Raw genomic sequence first — 21,285 nt, forward strand, 5'->3', positions numbered from 1 at the left:
TGTAGAGAGAATCATGCAGATTTTAAAAGTTCTTCCAAGAAACTTCCATATTCTGGTTATTAACAAAAAAAGAAAAAAATGTAATAATTGATGATTTTGTAAAAGTATTTTTCTTGAAATAATCTAACGTTTAAAAACATTAAAAAAAATTGTGTGGTGGGAATGTGAAAGCAGAGAAATCACTTGTAAATGGATAATTTTGTTCTCTGTACCACCAAATGAGGGGGAGGGGTTGACTTTCGCAATGTATAGGTTAAAAAAATCTGATATATCAAACCATTTGTATCTAATGTGTACAGTGTAAAATTGACTTTAAAAATATTGCAGTGCTATTTTTTCTTAATCAGAAAGGAAAAATTCTCAAGGCCTTTTGAAGAGCATAAGATGATGAAGATTGTAAACTTGTATAAAATTATCTTGGTGAGAAGACAAATTGTAAAGTAGATATTTGTAATCTTTTACCACTTTGGGGTTGCTTTTTTTCCCAGAATTCATCAGAACTTTGAATTTTTTTTTTTTTTTAATGGGCTGTTTTTAATGCAGGGGCTTTTCTTCCCTAGAAACCCAATTCTCAGCAAAAAAAGAAAAAAAAAACACAAAAAACTAAAAAAACCCCTACAAAAACTTTAAAAAAAAAAGGCAGCAAAGGGTAGTTTTCATCTGGTGTCTTTTATTTAAGTTTTTTAAGTTAAGAAAAAGCTGGTGACATATTTATACGTTTTTGTGCAAAAATAAATGAATGGCAATAGATTTTAAAAAAATCTTATTATGTACTTCTGTGTGAAAAAGTCTGTATAATATTTCCCTTAAATATGCATTATTTTACTTGTGAGTTTTTTACTGAATTAATCTGAAATGTACAAGCCCTGGATTTGCTACAGAGTGAGAACTTATTTTATTTTTTTTCTTATTTTTAATTTTGGAAATTCTGCAGAAATCAGAACTCTTACCTTGGTTTGAACTAAAGAGGGGACATGGGGAGGGGAGAGGGGTGGGTTTGTCCAGCATGCTTGTATGTATATTTCAGAACCTTTTTTAAATGTAAAAGCTGTACATTTCTGGGAAGTTCTGAATTTCTTTTGTTTCCTTTTTTCCTTCAAGCATTTTGCAGTGAGCTTCTTTTATATATAGCAAACAATTTGAAAGAATACAAAAATATGTGAAGTTCATTTAAAAAAACTACAGTATAGCGCTGGTACAGTACACTAAAAGACTTTGATAAAAAGAAACAATACTAAAAAGCCTCCATTTTAAATGTCATTCATATATACCTTGTGAATGAGAGCTATATACTTTTACACACTTTTTTAGAGGAATAAATTATTGAATTACTGAAACATTGAGTGGCTTTTTTTCCCCCTTCCATCCTGCTTTTGTAATAAAAATGATTACGCCTATTCAAAAGGTGTTATGTATTATGGATTGAACAGTCCTTGACCAGGAGCCAGGCTCTACATTTCAGAGTAAAATTTTATTCCCCTGATCACTCCATCTAATAGCTGTTACAGTTTTCACATGCTCCAAGATACAAGTGCATTCATGGATCAAGTTTTAGAATGAACACACATATACAGCATTGGACTTGGAGCTCTGGTGTTTAGTTCCTTAACTGTTTTGAGTAGATCGCATCTAACAGTGATCTACTGTCTTCCAGCTCTTAAGACTGCAGTCAGTCTTAGAGTACAAGTCTGTTTTCTGCTCCTCTCTCTTCATGAGCTCAACCAGTTTCCTTTTGTTGTTCATTAGAAACAACAGTTCCAACTCTACTGTTTTCCCAACTCACACACAGACTGATGACAGTTGTGTGCCATCCAACACACATATGAACAAGACACTCATTGACTGCATGGCCCCACTACCTGGTGCTCTTCTCCTCGGATCCTTTCCATAGGAGAAACCACCATGGGGCAGAAGCTCTCACTAAAATAGTTAACACCAGGACTTCGCAGAGCATACTGTCAAAATCTGAGTAAGCTGAAAGGCTTTGCCTTTTTAACTTCCTCCAGCTCATCGGGTATAACTCTGGACCTAGAGATAAAACTGTTGACACTATTAAGCCTGAGTTATTTCCTCTGCAGTTGGGTGATGGCAATTCCATGCCAGCTGAAAAGCTGTGTCCATGTTACTATAGTTGTACTATTGAAGAAGGCTGAGAAAAGTGAGACCACTTCAGTTAACAGATAATGTTGATCTCTGTCTTGTCCAGTTACCACCGCTTTATACCTAGTTCCCCTGGCCAAAAAGCATTAAAGAACTGCATACTTCCTAGATCCTGTGAATTCGGGTCAGTCCAACTGTTCCTGTATCCGTGTAAAAATCAGAACTAGGTGGTATTTTTCCAACCAATTCATTTTCTTGGGTTCTGTGCTCATACATCCGATGGCACTTAATCCAACAACCAATGAATGTTGGCTTTATTTATACTAGGAACTTTGTTTTCATAACATTATTAGCCATACCAACATCAACAGTAGTGAAATCTCTGAGACAAAAAACTTACCAAATTTAAACATTTTGCAGATTCCATGTAGTTAAGTCTGACCTGCCACTCAAGCCATTGGCCTTCAGGCATTTGCTCTGCTCAGATTCTGCTTAAACCAGTTCATTCGCCCCAAACGATGCCATCCAATAGTTTTATGTCCTGGCCCCTGTCTTGGGGCCAGGAATTTGTTCCCAACTGGTATCAAAGAGCTCATGAAAAATCTTTATAAAAAGTGCAGTTTGTCAATAGTTCTTAAAGACAGATTTGTCATAAGACTTAGTGTCTGAGTGTGAGACACATACTGGAAACAGACTTTGTTCCTTGTCATCTACACACCAGCCATTCTATAAAAATTTCTTTCCCTTTTGAATTTACCACTTGCTACAGTCCTAACAAGATGCAATTTTCATGTATTACATTATCTTGGTGTTAAATGATTGGTTTGTTTATATCCCCTTGACAAAAACGTCACTCTACCAGGAATTAGTTCATGTCATTAATAACCTAATGAGACACCATTAGAAAATTCTGTTATGCTGGGTTGCAACAGTTGTCCTGGGCATCTTACTCTGCTTGGAACCAGATTTACCAAGTCCCACCATTTCGCTTGAAATTCTCAGGTCAATTTTAAAAGATTTTTTTTTTGGCACTTAACTGCTTCTAGTTAGAACAAAGTAATGAAGCAGGTAAGAAAGAAAAGTTGAGGAAGAAAGCTTGGACAAGACTGAAATATTGATTTTTCTCTGTAAAGGTTACTTTCCTCAGTGAACATTAGTTACCAGGGAAGACACAGATGCAGACACTGGGTCAGTCTCACTTTTTTCTCTTTAAGGCAAGCAGGGAGGTGTGGAAAGGATGTTTTAGTAATCTAGAAACAGCGTTTGTGCAGGCTGCAGCTTGGTGCTCTGTTCCGACTGGAGTCTAAGCAGGTGTGTCGCAGTGTGTTTAAAATCACCCACACCTCAGAACAGGCAGACACATTGAAATTAACAGCCCTTTCAGCATCTCTCTGGCCAGTGCTCCCTACTTTATGCCTTTGTCTCCTTGCTTGAAAATTAAGCAGGTTTCAATTTACCTGTTTCATAAAACCACATGATATTCAGGAAACCTGGCCCTGTCAGAGCTAAGGTAAGAGGGCTGACTTGGAAATGTTTGCTGTGGGATGGTCATTGTCTTAATTTGAGCTCGGACACTTTTCAGAAAGCATTTACAAGTTAGCTTCTCTTATTTAAATCTTACTTTGTTCACTTTAGAGGCTTGATGGAGCTCTTACTAATTTATATGTTATTTAATATATAAAATTATTTCCTATCTGACTCCTTTAAAGTGTGTGATTTGTAATTGTAGAAGAGAATGTTTATATAGTTCTGTGTGCACACGCCAGTTTTTTATTTTTCCTGTTGACCTCTCATCACTACAAAGCTTAGGAATTTATCTCCCTATCAGGTCTAGGGATCAAGGTCATTTTTTGTCTCATGGGATGAACTAATGACTTTCCAGTCATTTCTGTGAACAGGAGAGTTTGCTTAAAATGACAAAAACGACCTTAGATTTGGCTAACTATATACTAATGCTGTGAGTAGGCACACAGGAAATATTTGTTGAAAGAGTTTCACATCAAAATTCAAATTTACCAGCAAATTCACCACCTGTTGCTGCTTTTTGGAGGAGCAGAAAATATATTTTATATACTAGAAAATAGAAGAATTCCTTTTATTTTTTCTGTTTTCTATTTCTTATGCCAATTTTGGACATTTGAATTTTTACAGGGAAAAAATTGAGTTTTCCAACATATTACTACTATGCAATTGTGCACAGTATTCCCTTAATTCTGAACCTGTTGTTTTTGGTAACGTATGGTCCTTCTCATTTCTGTTTATGCATTTTTTTTGTTTTCCCTTTCTTGATGGATTATTCTAGCAGTTGCTGTTTTTCAGTTTTGATTTTTTCCAAAGAAACAGCTCAAGGATTTGACAATTCTGCTGTTATTTATCCTGGTTGTTAATCTTGTTCCTTTTCCTAGTTTCCTTGAGGGTTTTGTTTTATCTTCCTTGAATCTTAATTGCCTGCTTAATTTATTTTCCTTTTTGATGATACAGGCATTTATAGCCTAGGGGCTTCTGGATGTGTGTGGGCCTCCTCGAGTTATAAGCAAAATTCTTTGTGTTTGCATTTTTTTCTAGGGCGGGGATCTATTGTATCAGATTCTCAGAGGTATCTGATCCTTAAAGGGATAAAAATGACTGCTCTGGGACTATGTTAAAGCTGACTGCAGCCTACAGGTTTTGATGTTTAATATTTTTATTTTTAGACTTGGTGTTTTATTTCTTTTTTGATCTGCTTTTTTTTAAATAAAGGAAAGTTCTCTTTGGATTTCAAGTCTCTTGGACTAATTTTCTCTTACTGCACATAAACTAATAATGATTGGGTTTTGCAAACAGTCTCCAAAACCTTCAAAGCAAGGTGTGTCCTATTTAGTTCTGTCCCTCAGAGCCCCTGGAGAAGGGAATGGCTACCCAAGCCAGTATTCTTGCCTAAAGAACTACATAGACAAAGGACAGATTTTTAGACTCAGTGGAAGGAAAGGGTGAGATGATTTGAGAGAATAGCAATGAAACATACACATTACTGGGCTTCCCTGTTGGCTCAGATGGTAAAGACTCTGCCTGTGATCTGGGAGACCCAGGTTTGATCGCTGGGTTGGGAAGATCCCCTGGAGAAGAGAATGGCAACCCACTCCAGTACTCTTGCCTGGAGAATCCCATGGACAGAAGGGCCTGGAAGGCTACAGTTCATGGGATCACAAAGAGTCGGACACAACTGAGTGACTAACACACACACACACATATATACATTATTATATGTAAAACAGATAACCAGTGGGAATTGAATGTATGACACAGGGCACCCAAAGCCGGTGCTCTGATAACCTGGAGGGATAGCGTGGGAGGGGGTTCAGGATGGAGGGGACACGTGTATACCTTTGGCCGATACGTACAGCAGAAATCATCACAACACTGTAAAGTATTTATCCTCCAATTAAAATAATTAAAAAAAAAGGATTCCATGGACAGAGAAGCCTGATGGGCTACAATCCACGAGATTACAAAGAGTCTGACATGACTGAGCAACTAACACAACAGAAATATAACATGAGCCACATAAATGTAGTTTTATAATTTCTAGTAGCCACATTTAAAAAGTGAAGATAACAGGGGATATTACTTTGAATAATATTTTTCTTTAACCCCATACAGCTAAATTTTTATATTTCAATGTGAAATATAAGTTATCATATATTTAGCATTCTTATTTTCACAGTTAAGTCTTCAAAACTCAGTATTTATTTTGTTTACATTATATCTAATTTGGATGCTAAATTTTCAGTGGTTAAAGCAAAATACATTGTATCAAAACAGGCTGAATTTAACAAAAAAATTGTATGCTGCTTCAGGTTTTAAATTTTAATGAAAGTTAAATAAAATTTAAAAATTAGTCCCCTCAGCCATGTTCACATTTCCAAGCCACACACTCACTATCCCACTGGACAGTACAGTGCTAGAATGTAAGATTTGAGATGGATTAATTCTGTCTCAAGTATCAATATATTTTCTATGTCTTCTATGTAGGAGTTAAATTTCCCACGGCAATTTGGCTGTCCTTTTTTCCTTTGCCCTACATTATTGCTGCATAAAGGTTTATGATGTATCTGCTATGTAATTTATCTCTATATAATGAATTCTGCATAGATTTTTTTTGCTTTAAATTATCCTTTGATACGAATATTACCAACCCTATTTCCTTTAGTTAGAATTCTGGTTACATCTTTGATCAACCATTTATTTCCAACCTTTGTCATTCTGTGTTAGTTGTTCTTCATACAAGTCGTTGCGTTTCATTGCTTCATAGAATTATAAACTCCTTTCAATAGCGTAATTTCTACCATTTGCATTTCTTGTTCTGTGTCACCCTTTGACCTGTCAACCAGTTCTTATAAATGCACATATGATTTGTTTGTTTCCTTTCTCTTTTCAGTTTTACCTTTTTGTGTATGAACTCTATTTGCTTTTACCTTTCAAAACATTTTGAAGAGAAACCTTACTTTCCAGTTAGTGACTGCCTTATATAACAATCCACAAACATTCACAATGCACTTCTTATCTACATGTACCCATCTTAAAAAAAAAAAAAATCCTTCCTTAACCATGAGTCCTAACTCCACCTCCATCGTGTTCTCTCAAGACTCACTCAGCTGTATTCATCTCCCAGGCCCTACGGAGATCTGTGAATCTGGGCAGAATTTCTGTTCGTCTTTGTCCTCCTTTCCCTTGGATACTGCCCTGCAGGTTTGAGCAGCTCCCTTAGTTACACGCTTCTCTCTCTAACAAAGGTAGAAGCCACTTCACACCAGAACACTGTACCATCAGGTCCCCTCAGGCCCTGCCACACAGAACCATACACAGAACTGTAACACATCTGCAGAATGAATTTGTGGATTCTGTCAACTGATATTCTGTGCCTCTCAGGTGCCAGGCCCTGTGCTAGGGGGTGAAGAGATAACCCCCGCCCTCCCATATCCTAAGGACAGAGGAGGCCAGCATCTGTGACACACAGTGGACCAGCCTCTAAAAAAGCCCTGCAGAGAAATGCACTCCCAAACCAGTCTGGGCAATGAGCAAACCCATTCCTGTCTCCAATTTGGAATCTTCTTTAAACAAAGGATATGTAATTTACAGTGCTCAGTTTCTGGTGTATAGTAGAGCGATTCAGTTACATATATATGTCCATGGAATTTTCCAGGCAAGAATACTAGAGTAGGTTGCCATTTCCTCCTCTATGGGATCTTCCTGACCCAACCACTGAACCCGCATCTCTTGTGTCTCCTGCATTGGCAGGTGGATTCTTAACCACTAGCGCCATCTGGGAAGCTTCATACATGTATATACATATGTGTGTGTGTGTGTATGTTCTTTCCATTATGGTTTATTACTGGAAATTGAATATAGTTCCCTGTTCCATACAGTAAGTCCTTATTGTTTATTTTATATCTTGTAGTGTGTATATGTTAACCCCAAACCCCTAATTTCTCTCTCTTCCATCCACTTTCCCCTTTGACAACCAGAGTTTGTTTTCTAAGTCTGTGAGTCTGTTTTGTAAATGGTTCACTTGTATCATATTTTAGATTTCACATATAAGTGGTTAAGTGATATCACATGATATTTGTCTTTCTCTGACTTTGCTCAGTATGATAATCTCTAGGTCCATCCATGTTGCTGCAAATGGCATTATTTTGTTCTTTTTAATAGCTGAGTAGTACTTAATTGTGTTGATGGATATTTAGGTTTCTTCCAAAATGGTTGTCTGAGGAGGGCTTACAACCAGAAGAAGAGAAGAGAAGCGAAAGGCAAAGGAGAAAAGGAAAAACACACCCATATGAATGCACAGTTCCAAATAATAGCAAGGAGAGATAAGACTTCTTAAGTGAACAATGCAAAAATAACAGAGGAAAACAATTGAATGGGAAAGATTACAGATCTCTCCAAGAAAATTAGAGACACCAAGGGAACATTTCATGCAAGGATGGGCACAATAAAGGACAGAAGTGGTAAGGACCTAACAGAAGGAGAAGATACTAAGAAGAGGTGGCAAGAATACACAGAAAAACTGTATAGAAAAAGGTCTTAATGACTTAGGTAACCACAGTGGTGCGGCCACTCGCCTAGAGCCGGACATCCTGGAATGCAAAGTGAAGTGAGCCTTAGGAAGCATTAATATGAACAAAGCTAGTGGAGGTGATGGAATTCCAACTGGGCTTTTTAAAATCCTGAAAGATGATGCTGTTAACATGCTGCACTCAATATGCCAGCAAATTTGGAAAACTCAGCAGTGGCCACAGGATTGGAAAAGTCAGTTTTCATTCCAATCCCAAAGACAGACAATGCCAAAGAATGTTCATACTACTACACGATTGCATTGATTTCTAAACATGCCAGTAAGGTAATGCTCAAAATCCTTCAAGCTAGGCTTCAACAGTATGCGAACTAAGAAATTACAGATGTATAAGTTGAATTTAAAAAAGGCAGAGGAACCAGAGATCAAACTGCCAACATTTCTTGGATCATAGAAAAAGCAAGAAAAACTCCAGAAAAACATCTACTTTTGCTTCATTGACTAGGCTAAAGCCTTTGACTGTGTGGATCACAACAAACTGTGGAAAATTCTTAAAGAGAAGGGAATACCAAACCACCTGACCTGCCTCCTGAGAAATCTGTATGCAGGTCAAGAAACAACAATTAAAACTGGACATGGAACAACATACTGGTTCTAAATTGGGAAAGGAGTATGTCAAGGCTGTGTATTGTCACCCTACTTATTAATTTATATGCAGGGTACATTATGCAGAATGCTGGGAGAGATGAAGCTCAAGCTGGAATCAAGACTGCTGGGAAAAATATCAGTAACCTCAGATAGGCAGATGACACCAACCTTATGGGCAGAGAGTGAAGAAGAACTAAAGGGCCTGTTGATGAAGGTGAAAGAAGAGAATGGAAAAGCTGGCTTAAAACTCAACACTGAAAAAACTAAGATTGTGGCATCTGGGCCCATCACTTCATGGAAAACAGATGGGGAAACAATGGAAACAATGAGAGACTTTATTCTTGGGCTCCAAAATCACTGCAGACGATGACTGCAGCCATGAAATTAAAAGACACTTGCCCTGGATCGCCGCCAGGTCGGAGTGCCGGGCTGCATCATGGCCTACTGCCGGCAGGAAGGGAAGGATCGAATTATATTTGTGACCAAAGAAGGCCACGAGACTCCAAGCAACGCAGAGCTGGTGGTCGATGACCCCAATGATCCGTACGAGGAGCATGGACTGATCCTGCCAAACGGAGACATCAACTGGAACTGCCCATGCCTTGGGGGGATGGCCAGCGGCCCGTGCGGGGAACAGTTCAAGGCAGCCTTTTCCTGCTTCCACTACAGCAAGGAGGATGTCAAGGGGTCGGACTGTGTGGACCAGTTCCGGGCCATGCAGGAGTGCATGCAGAAGTACCCAGACCTCTACCCCCAGGAGGAGGAGGAGGAGGAGGAGGAGGAGGAGAAGCCAGCAGATCCCTTGCGGGGAGCAGCTGCCTCCGAGGCCAGTGCAGCCAGAGAGGCGGCGGCATCGAGCTAATGGTGGCCGGGGCACTGGGCTCCAGCGCCTTCAGAGCCCAGACGAGCGTCTCCAGGAAAGTGTTTTCCCTCCGTTCTGTGCACTGTAATGTACAAAATAAGTTATTGTGCTGATTGGGGTCTTGGCCCCTTGCCGTATATACACTGAAAAACGGGGTTGTGTGTATGTGTGTCTCACACGAACCTGTTGGTGAATGTCGCTGCCACTCTTGAGTCCTCAGATTGTCCTGAATTTTGCTACTTGGAAATAACGTGCTGAATCATCTCAGCAGCCAGAAATCACTATCTGGGAGTGACTTTTGTGAGTGAGCTGATTTGTTTTGATTCTTTGTGTTCCTTTTAGTAGATTTTATACCCAGTTGGAAAGTGGAATAGAAACAAAACTTTTTCCCTTACAAATGCTGGAGTGGGGCCATTCCTTGTAGCAGAGGTGAGACGATCAGCCCTCGAGTATTTGAGGAGGCAGCAGGCTTCGTTTCTGGTTCCTTCTGGTTTCCAGTTTTGCCTTGAGCTCCAGGTTTTCTGCGGTTAGAAAGCAGAGCTTTGGGCTCTGAGTGAACCCCTTTGTAAGTGAAAAGCTCTGCTCTGGGACCGCGTTCACACTGGTTCTGTCTCAGCTTGTTCGGATGCAGTGCTCCCGAGAGGTGGGGACCTAATCATTACCAGGGTGTGAGGCAAGAGAGGAAACGGTGTCCATTAAAAGGAAAACATGGTTTTTACCTGAAAAAAAAAAAAAGATACTTGCCCTTTAGAATAAAAGTTATGACAAAACTACACAGTGTATTCAAAAGCAGAGACTTCACTTTGCCAACAAAGGTCCATCTAGTCAAAGCTATGGTTTTTCCAGTAGCCATGTATGGGTGTGAGAGTTGAACTGTGAAGAAAGCTGAGAGCTGAAGAACTGATGCTTTCAAACTGTGCTGCTGGAGAAAACTCTTGAGAGTCCCTTGGAATGCAAGGAGATCAAACCAGTTAATCCTAAAGGAAATCAACCCTGACTATTCATTGGAAGGACTGATGCTGAAGCTCCAATACTCTAGCCACCTGATGTGAAGAGCTGACTCATTGGAAAAGACCCTGATGCTGGGAAAGATTGAGAGCAGGAGTAGAAGGGGGTGACAGAGGATGAGATGGTTGGGTGGCATCATCAACACAATGGACATGAGTTTGAGCAAACTCCAGGAGACAGTGAAGGTCAGGAAAGCCTGGCGTGCTCTAGTCCATGGGGTCCCAAAGAGTCCCATGACTGACTGACTGACTGAATATGTCTTGGCTAATTTAAACAGTGCTGCCAGGAACATGGTGTGCTGAGTCACTCAGTCGTATCTGACTCTGTGACCCCATAGACTGTAGCCCACCAGGCTCCTCTGCCCCATGGGGATTCTCCAGGCAAGAATACGGGAGTTGCCATGCCCTCCTCCAGGGTATCTTCCCAACCCAGGGATTGAACCCAGGTCTGTGCATTGCAGACAGATTCTTTACCATCTGAGCTACCAGGGAAGCCCGTGAACATGGGGGTACCTGTATATTTTCAAACTACAGTTTTCTCTAGATATATATCCAGGACTGGGATTGCAAGATTATATGATAATTCTATTTTTACTTTTTAAAGGAACTTCCATACTGTTTTCCATAGTGGCTGCACCCATTTACATTCCTACCAACAGTGTAAGAGGGGTTCTCATTCCTCCACATCCTCCCCAGCATTTTTCATTTGTACTTTTTAATAATGGTCATTCTGACTGTTATCAGGTGATCAGTTCAGTTCAGTCACTCAGTTGTGTCCGATTCTGCAACGCCATAGACTGTCGCATGCCAGGCTTCCCTGTCCATCACCAGCTCCTGGAGCTTGCTCAAACTCATGTCCATTGAGTCAGTGATGTGATATCTGATGGCAGTTTTGATTTGCATCTCTCTTCACAGTTAGTGATGTTGCGCATCTTTTCATGTGCTGTTGGCCATCTGTATATCTTCTTTGCAGAAATATCTATTTAGGTCTTCTGCCTTCTTTTTTGATTGAATCCTTTGGGGTTTTGTTACTGAGTTACATCAGCTGTATGTATCTTTTGGAAGTTAAGCTCTTGTCAGTTGCATCATTTGCAAATATTTTCTCCCTTTCTGTCATCTGTCTTTTCATTTTGTGTATGGTTTCCTTTGCTGTGCAAAAGCCTAGAAGTTTAATTAGATCCCATTTATTTTTGCTTTTATTTCTATTGCCTTAAGAGACTGATCTAAGAAAACAGTGGTGTGTTTTATGGTACCAGTCAGAGAATTTTTGCCTATGTTCTCCATTTTATGGTGTCATGGTGTCAGGAGTTTTATGGTGTCATGTCTTATTTTTATGTCTTTAAGCCCTTTTGAGTTTATTTTTGTGTATGGTGCTAGGGTGGGTTCTAACTTCATTCATGTACATGCAGCTATCCAGCTTTTTGAAAGATACTTTTGCCATATCAGAGAAATCCAGGGAGGAACCTCCATTATGGGCTGGCAAGTCTCCAAAGAACTCACAGAAGCACCCCATGACAGAGTGAGATTCAAATGCCTGCCAAGAGTGTGTTTTGTAACTGGGTTTTTGTTTGTTTGTTTGTTTGTTTGGTCATGCCATAAGGCTAGCAGCATCTCAATTCCCTGACCAGGGACCAAGCCTGCACCCCTACACTGACAGCGTGGAGTTGTGACCACTGGACTGCCAGGGAGGACCCTGTGCTTTGTGACTTGAAAGGACCAGAACACTTCATCATTACCTAATAGTGACCAGACAAGTTATGAGGCCTCCCCTAAATTCTATCTAGGAGCAAGGGAATAACTGTAACTGTAGAATAAATTTAAGGGGTCAGTGGAAAACAAAAATAAAACTGTTTTAAACTGACCTCCCAGGGACTTTGCTGGTAGGCCAGTGGTTAAACCTCACCTTCCAGTGAAGGGGGTGAGGGTTTGATCCCTGGTCAGCGAGCTAAGATTCCACATGACTTGTGGCCAGAGAACCCAAACCTAAAACAAAAGCTATGCTGTAAAAAATTCAATAAAGACAAAAAAAATTGGTCCACATTAAAGAAAAAAAATCTAAGTGACCTCCCAAATGCTGTGCTATTTCAAAGTATTGGCTACATTTGGAACAATTAAACCACAGGTAAAATGGCTAAACTAGAGAAATGAGTATCAATGTAGATTTAGCTTTTCCCAATATCACTCACTGAAGCGACTATCTTTCCTCCATTGTATATGAATGTGCAAGTGTTCGTCACTCAGTTGTGTCTGACTCTTTGTGACCCCATGGACTGTAACCCACCAACCTCCTCTGTCCATGGTATTCTCCAGGCAAGACTACTGGTATTTCCTTCTCCAGGGGATCTTCCCAAGCCAGGGATCGAACCTAGGTCTCCTGCATTGCAGGCAGATTCTCTACCATCTGAGACACTAGGGAAGCCCACTGTATATACTGCCACCTTTGTCAAAGATTAGTTGATCATATGTGTATGGGCTTATTTCTTCATTTTACTTATATTTCTTTGAGTTTAGAAGAGACAGTTATCTACTGTGGTCTTGAAGGGTTTTTTTTTTTGTGGGTCATCCCTGTGTAGCTTGTGTGAGTCTAATATTTTTGGTGCGAAGGCTGTTTTTAGTGTCAGTGTCTGTTCTCAGTGTGTGCTGTGCCCCTTGAAAGGGGATGTGACTGGTGGTGTGGTGACCAGAGCCTGCTCTGGGCATTAGGCAAGGCCTCCGCTTTGTTTGTGGCTATCACAGCCCTGGTCAGGGGCAGGCTCCGCTCCTCAGTTGTTGGAGTTGAAGCCTTCAGATCTGTCTCTGAGCTGCGGGGTGAAGGAGCACTTCTGGGTGAGGGAATTTCCATAAGGCTTTTAAAGTAATGAAAGAGAAAAAACTACATACAACCAAGAATACTCTACTCAGCAAGGCTCTATTCATATTTGATGGAGAAATCAAAAGCTTTACAGATGAGCAAAGCCAAAAAAATTCAGCATCACCAAACCAGCTTTATAGCAAATGCCAAAGGAATTTTCTAGGCAGAAAGCATTCTCTAGGCAGAAAAGAAAAGGCCACAACTAGAAACAAGAAAATTACAAAATAGAAAAGCTCACCGGCAAAGGCAAACATACAATAAAGGTAGGAAGTCATCCATGTACAAAGCTAGTAGGGAGGTTAAAAGACAAAACGGGTAAAATCACTTGTGTCTACAAACAAGCAGTTAAGGGATACAGAAAATGATTATATGTAAAATATAAAAACAAAAACAGTAATCATGAGAGGAGATTACAAATGCAGTGTATCTAAAATGCGTCTGAAATTAAGAGATTATCAACTTAAAACAAGCACATATAAATATAGTCTGCTATACAAAAACCACATGGTAACTACAAAACAAAAAACACAGACAAAAGCAAAAGAAATCCAAAGGTAACACTAAAAATTGTCATCAAATGAGAAGAGAACAAAGGAAGTGGGGGGGAAAGACCTATAAACGCAAATCCAGGGACCTCTCTGGTGGTCCAGTGGTTAAGACTTTACCTTCCGATGCAGGGGGTATGGGTTCAATCCCTGTTCAGAGAGCTAAAATCCCACATATCTTGCAGCCAAAAAACCAAAACAGAAAAACAATATTGTAACAAATTCTATAAAGACTTTAAAAATGGTCCACATTAAAAAATCCAAAACAATTAACAAAATGGCAATAGAAACATACATATCAACAATTACCTTAAATGTAAATAATCTAAATGCTCCAACCAAAAGACAGACTAGCTGAATGGATACAAAAATAAGACTCATATATTTGCTGTCTACAAGAGACTCCCTCTAGAACTAGAGACACATATAGACTGAAAGTGAGGGGATGGAAAAAGATAGTCTATGCAAGTGGAAATCAAAAGAAAGCCAGAGATGCACTATTTAATCAGACAAAATAGACTTTAAAATAGACTACTACAAGAGGCAGTGAAGGACACTACACAATGATTAAAGAATCAACCCAAGAAGAAAATATAACAATATATATGTACCCAACATAGGATCACCTCAATATATAAGGCAAATGTTAACAGACATAAAAGGAGAAAATGACAGTGACAATAATAGTGGGGATTTTAACACACTTATATCAATGTGCAGTTCAGCCAGATAGAGAAGCAAAAAGGAAACACAGGCATTAAATGATAGGAGCAGTTGAACTTAACTGATATTTATAGAGCATTCCATCTAAAAGCAACAGAATATATATTATTTTAAAATGCAGAAGATGGCGGAAGAATAGGACGGGGAGACCACTTTCTCTCCTACAAATTCATCGAAAGAACATTTGAATGCTGAGCAAATTTCACAAAACAACTTCTGATCGCTAGCAGAGGACATCAGGCGCCCAGAAAAGCAGCCCATTGTCTTCGAAGGGAGGTAGGACAAAATATAAACGATAATAAGGGAGTCAAAAGAGCTACGGACGGAGACCCGTCCCGGGAAGGGAGTCTTAATAGAGGAAGTTTCCAATCACCAGGAAACCCTCGCACTGGCGGGACTGGGGGAAGTTTTCGGCATTCTAACTGGGAGGAAAAATTAAACAAGGCCCACAGATTACGTGCCTAAAAGCAACTCCCAGCAGAAAAGTACCCCAGACGCCCGTACCTGCCAGCAACAAGCAGGGCGGAACGGAGAGGAGCGGGCGGCATTGCTTAGGGTGAGGACCGGCCCGAAGACCCTGAGAGCAATCGGAGGGAGCTTTTTTAAACTGTGGGATAGCAAGGGACAAAATTAACTGGCCCGAACACACTGCCGGTGGTTCGCAAAACAAAGGGACTGAGAATCTCCAGAGAAGAGCCGGCCCATCCCCGCTGGAGGTAGGAGGCAGGGGGTAGGGGAAAAGGGCAAACTTAGCCCCTGAGAAGCCACCACCTCCCACACTGCAAACAGGCCTCCGGGTTCTAGCTGAAGACTTCCTGAGACCCGACTGGCGGTGCGTGCTGGGGCGCGGAGGGAAAAAGCGCGCCGTACCCAGGGAGATTGCGCCCAAGCCTCTGGCTGCCTGGGCCGCTCACAGCGAGGGAAAAGGCGTGCTGCACCCGGGAGAGTACGCCCAAGCCTCTGGCTGCCTGGGCTGCTCGACGCCGGAGGGAAAAGGCGCGCCACACCCGGGGAGAGTGCGCCCAAGCCTCTGGCTGCCTGAACCGCTCAGGCCGGGGAAGGAACAAAACGCAGGCGCAACCAAATCTGCGCTTTTGTGGAGTGCCCGAAAACAGGAACTGCACTCAACGCAGGGCCTGCTCCATATAGAGCAGCTGGGAGCCTGAGCAGTGTAGACGGGGAAAGCACTGACACCCGTGAGCGGGGCAAACCCAGTGTGGCCGGAACACGGTGAGCGCTATCCACACAGAGCGGGATCTGTCTGCAGCGCCCCACCCTCCCCGTAGCAGGACTGAACTGAACTAGCGAACCTAAATAAGAGATCACCTCCGCCAGCCAGTGTCAGGGCGGAAATTACACACCAAAGAGACGGCAAACAGAAGCCAAATAAACAAAGGGAACCGCTTCAGAAAGGACCGGTGCAACAGATTAAAATCCCTGAAGGTAACACCGACTACACGGGAAGAGGCCTATAGATATCGAGAAGTGTAAGCTGGAAAGAGGAGCTATCTGAAATTGAACTGAACCTACGCTGACCGCAACAACCCCAGAGAAATTCCTAGATATATATGTACATATTTTTTTTTAATTAAAAAAAAATTTTTTTTTCTTTCCTTTTTTTTATTTTTTATTTTTTCTCTTTTATTTTCTTTTATAATTCCCTATTACTCCCGCATTACTCAACTTTCATTTTCATATATTTTTACGATTTTTTTTAATTAGAGGAAAAAAAAAATTTTTTTTTCTTTCTTTTTTTTTTTTTTTTCTTTTTCTTGTTTTTCTCTCCTATTTCCTTTTAGAGTCCTCTAATACTCCTCTATTATTCCTTAACTTTCATTTTCATATATTTTTATGATTTTTTTCAATTAGGGAAAAAAATTTTTTTTTTCTTTTTCTTGTTTTTCTCTCCTATTTCCTTTTAGAGTCCTCTAATACTCCTCTATTATTCCTTAACTTTCATTTTCATTTCACTATAACCTTGCCAAAAAAAAAAAAGAGAGAGAAAAACCCTATTTTTAAACCAAACTTCATATACAGTTCTAAATTTTTTGTTTTTGTTTTTAAATATTATATTTCAAAGAGTCTAACCTCTACACCAGATTTTCAATCTTTGTTTTTCAGTAGTATGTGATATAAATTTTGGTCATTTAAAAATCCAATATTCAGTTCCCATTTCTATTCAGGAGTGTGGTGATACTCTCCCACTTTTGACTCTCTGTTTTCTACCTCAGAACACCTCTATTTCCTCCATTCCCCTTCTCTTCCCAATCCAACTCTGTGAATCTTTGTGGGTGTCTGGGCTACGGAGAACACTTTGGGATCAGATAACTGCGTAGATCTGTCTCTCTCCTCTTGAGTCCCCTTTTTCTCCTCCTGCTCACCTCTATCTCCTTCCTCCCTCTCCTATTCTTCATGTAACTCTGTGAACCTCTCTGGTTGTCTCTCACGGTGGAGAATCTTTTCACCATTAACTCAGAAATTTTATTATCAGTGCTGTATAGTTGGAGAAGCCTTGAGACTACTGGAAGAATAAAACTGAAATCCAGAGGCAGGAGACTTGAGCCCAAATCCTGAGAAAACCAGAAAACTCCTGACTACACGGAACATTAAGGAATAAGAGACCATCCAAAAGCTTCCATACCTACACCAAAACCAACCACCACCCAAGAGCCAATAAGCTCCAGTACAAGACATACCACACAAATTCTTTAGCAATGCAGGAACATAGACCTGAGTGTCAACATACAGGCTGTCCAAAGTCACACCTAACACAGAGACCCATCGCAAAACTCATTACTGGACACTCCATTGCACTCCAGAGAGAAGAAATCCAATTCCATGCACCAGAACGCTGACACAAGCTTCCCTAACCAGGAAACCTTGACAAACCAATCGTCCAACCCCACCCACTGGGTGAAACCTCCACAATAAAAAGGAACCTCAGACCACAAGAATACAGAAAACCCACTCCAGACACAGCAATCTAAACAAGATGAAAAGGCAGAGAAATACCCAACAGCTAAAGGAACATGAAAAAAGCCCACCAAGTCAAACAAAAGAGGAGGAAATAGGGAATCTACCTGAAAAAGAATTTAGAATAATGATAATAAAAATGATCCAAAATCTTGAAAACAAAATGGAGTTACAAATAAATAGCCTGGAGACAAAGATTGAGAAGATGCAAGAAATGTTTAACAAGGACCTAGAAGAAATAAAAAAAAATCAATTAAAAATTAATAATGAAATAAATGAGATCAAAAACACTCTGGAGGGAACCATGAGTAGAATAACAGAGACAGAAGATAGGATAAGTGAGTTAGAAGATAAAATGGTGGAAATAAATGAAGCAGAGAGGAAAAAAGAAAAAAGAATCAAAAGAAATGAGGACAACCTCAGGGACCTCTGGGACAATGTGAAACGCCCCAACATTCGAATCATAGGAGTCCCAGAAGAAGAAGACAAAAAGAAAGGCCATGAGAAGATACTCGAGGAGATAATAGCTGAAAACTTCCCTAAAATGGGGAAGGAAATAGCCAACCAAGTCCAAGAAACCCAGAGAGTCCCAAACAGGATAAACCCAAGGTGAAACACCCCAAGACACATATTAATCAAATTAACAAAGAACAAATATTAAAAGCAGCAAAGGAGAAACAACAAATAACACACAAAGGGATTCCCATAAGGATAACAGCTGATCTATCAATAGAAACCCTTCAGGCCAGAAGGGAATGGCACGACATACTTAAAGTAATGAAAGAGAATAACCTACAATCTAGATTACTCTACCCAGCAAGGATCTCATTCAGATATGAAGGAGAACTCAAAAGCTTTACAGACAAGCAAAAGCTGAGATAATTCAGCACCACCAAACCAGCTCTTCAACAAATACTAAAGGATCTTCTCTAGACAGGAAACACAGAAAGGTGGTATAAACATGAACCCCAAACAACAAAATAAATGGCAACGGGACCATACCTATCAATAATTACCTTAAATGTAAATGGGTTGAATGCCCCAACCAAAAGACAAAGGCTGGCTGAATGGATACAAAAGCAAGACCCCTATATATGCTGTCTACAAGAGACCCACCTCAAAGCAAGGGACACATACAGACTAAAAGTGAAGGGCTGGAAAAAAATATTCCACGCAAACGGAGACCAAAAGAAAGCAGGAGTCGCAATACTCATATCAGATAAAATAGACTTTCAAATAAAGGGTGTGAAAAGAGACAAAGATGGACACTACATAATGATCAAAGGATCAATCCAAGAAGAAGATATAACAATTATAAATATATATGCACCCAACATAGGAGCACCGCAATATGTAAGGCAAACGCTAATGAGTATGAAAGAGGAAATTAATAGTAACACAATAATAGTAGGAGACTTTAATACCCCACTCACAACTATGGATAGATCAACTAAACAGAAAATGAACAAGGAAACACAAACTTTAATGGACACAATGGACCAGCTAGACCTAATTGACATCTATAGGATGTTTCACCCCAAAACAATCAACTTCACCTTTTTCTCAAGTGCACACGGAACCTTCTCCAGAATAGATCACATCCTGGGCCATAAATCTAGTCTTGGTAAATTCAAAAAGATTGAAATCATTCCAGTCATCTTTTCAGACCACAGTGCAGTAAGATTAGATCTCAATTACAGGAAAAAAATAATTAAAAATTCAAACATATGGAGGCTAAACAACACGCTTCTGAATAACCAACAAATCATAGAAGAAATCAAAAAAGAAATCAAAATATGCATAGAAATGAATGAAAATGAAAACACAACAACCCAAAACCTATGGGACACTGTAAAAGCAGTGCTAAGGGGAAGATTCATAGCATTACAGGCCTACCTCAAGAAACAAGAAAAAAGTCAAATAAATAACCTAACTCTACACCTAAAGCAACTAGAGGAGGAAGAAATGAAGAACCCCAGGGTTAGTAGAAGGAAAGAAATCTTAAAAATTAGGGCAGAAATAAATGCAAAAGAAACTAAAGCGATCATAGCAAAAATTAACAAAGCTAAAAGCTGGTTTTTTGAAAAAATAAACAAAATTGACAAACCATTAGCAAGACTCATTAAGAAACAAAGGGAGAAGAACCAAATTAACAAAATTAGAAATGAAAATGGAGAGATCACAACAGACAACACTGAAATACAAAGGATCATAAGAGACTACTACCAGCAGCTCTATGCCAATAAAATGGACAACTTGGAAGAAATGGACAAGTTCTTAGAGAAGTATAACTTTCCAAAACTGAACCAGGAAGAAATAGAAGATCTTAACAAAACCATCACAAGCAAGGAAATCGAAACTGTAATCAGAAATCTTCCAGCAAACAAAAGCCCAGGACCAGATGGCTTCACAGCTGAATTCTACCAAAAATTTAGAGAAGAGCTAACACCTATCTTACTCAAACTCTTCCAGAAAATTGCAGAAGAAGGTAAACTTCCAAACTCATTCTATGAGGCCACCATCACCCTAATTCCAAAACCAGACAAAGATGCCACAAAAAAAGAAAACTACAGGCCAATATCACTGATGAACATAGATGCAAAAATCCTTAACAAAATTCTAGCAAACAGAATCCAACAACATATTAAAAAAATCATACATCATGATCAAGTGGGCTTTATCCCAGGAATGCAAGGATTCTTTAATATCCACAAATCGATCAATGTAATACACCACATTAACAAATTGAAAGATAAAAACCATATGATTATCTCAATAGATGCAGAAAAAGCCTTTGACAAAATTCAACATCCATTTATGATTAAAACTCTCCAGAAAGCAGGAATAGAAGGAACATACCTCAACATAATAAAAGCTATATATGACAAACCCACAGCAAGCATCACCCTCAATGGTGAAAAATTGAAAGCATTTCCCCTCAAATCAGGAACAAGACAAGGGTGCCCACTCTCACCACTACTATTCAACATAGTTTTGGAAGTGTTGGCCACAGCAATCAGGGCAGAAAAAGAAGTAAAAGGAATCCAGATAGGAAAAGAAGAAGTGAAACTCTCTCTGTTTGCAGATGACATGATCCTCTACATAGAAAACCCTAAGGACTCTACCAGAAAATTACTAGAGCTAATCAATGAATACAGTAAAGTTGCAGGATATAAAATTAACACACAGAAATCTCTTGCATTCCTATACACTAACAATGAGAAAACAGAAAGAGAAATTAAGGAAACAATCCCATTCACCATTGCAACCAAAAGAATAAAATACTTAGGAGTATATCTACCTAAAGAAACAAAAGACCTATACATAGAAAACTATAAAACACTGATGAAAGAAATCAAAGAGGACACAAACAGATGGAGAAATATACTGTGTTCATGGATTGGAAGAATCAATATTGTCAAGATGGCTATACTACCCAAAGCAATCTATAGATTCAATGCAATCCCTATCAAACTACCAACGGTATTTTTCACAGAACTAGAACAAATAATTTCACAATTTGT

General features: G+C 39.6%; 1 non-coding gene and 1 pseudogene across 1 annotated transcript; one reads left to right on the top strand and one right to left on the bottom strand.

Moving 5' to 3' along the window:
- Positions 1–9,194: 9,194 nt before the first annotated feature.
- LOC110122413 (mitochondrial intermembrane space import and assembly protein 40 pseudogene) lies at positions 9,195–10,060 on the top strand (annotated as a pseudogene).
- A 2,953-nt stretch (positions 10,061–13,013) lies between these two features.
- On the bottom strand, positions 13,014–13,085 carry TRNAC-GCA (transfer RNA cysteine (anticodon GCA)). Its single transcript has one exon. It is a non-coding gene; the product is annotated as a tRNA-Cys (tRNA).
- Positions 13,086–21,285: the final 8,200 nt, after the last annotated feature.

Source organism: Odocoileus virginianus, chromosome 12 (assembly GCF_023699985.2).
Source record: "Odocoileus virginianus isolate 20LAN1187 ecotype Illinois chromosome 12, Ovbor_1.2, whole genome shotgun sequence".
Taxonomy (NCBI): domain Eukaryota; kingdom Metazoa; phylum Chordata; class Mammalia; order Artiodactyla; family Cervidae; genus Odocoileus; species Odocoileus virginianus.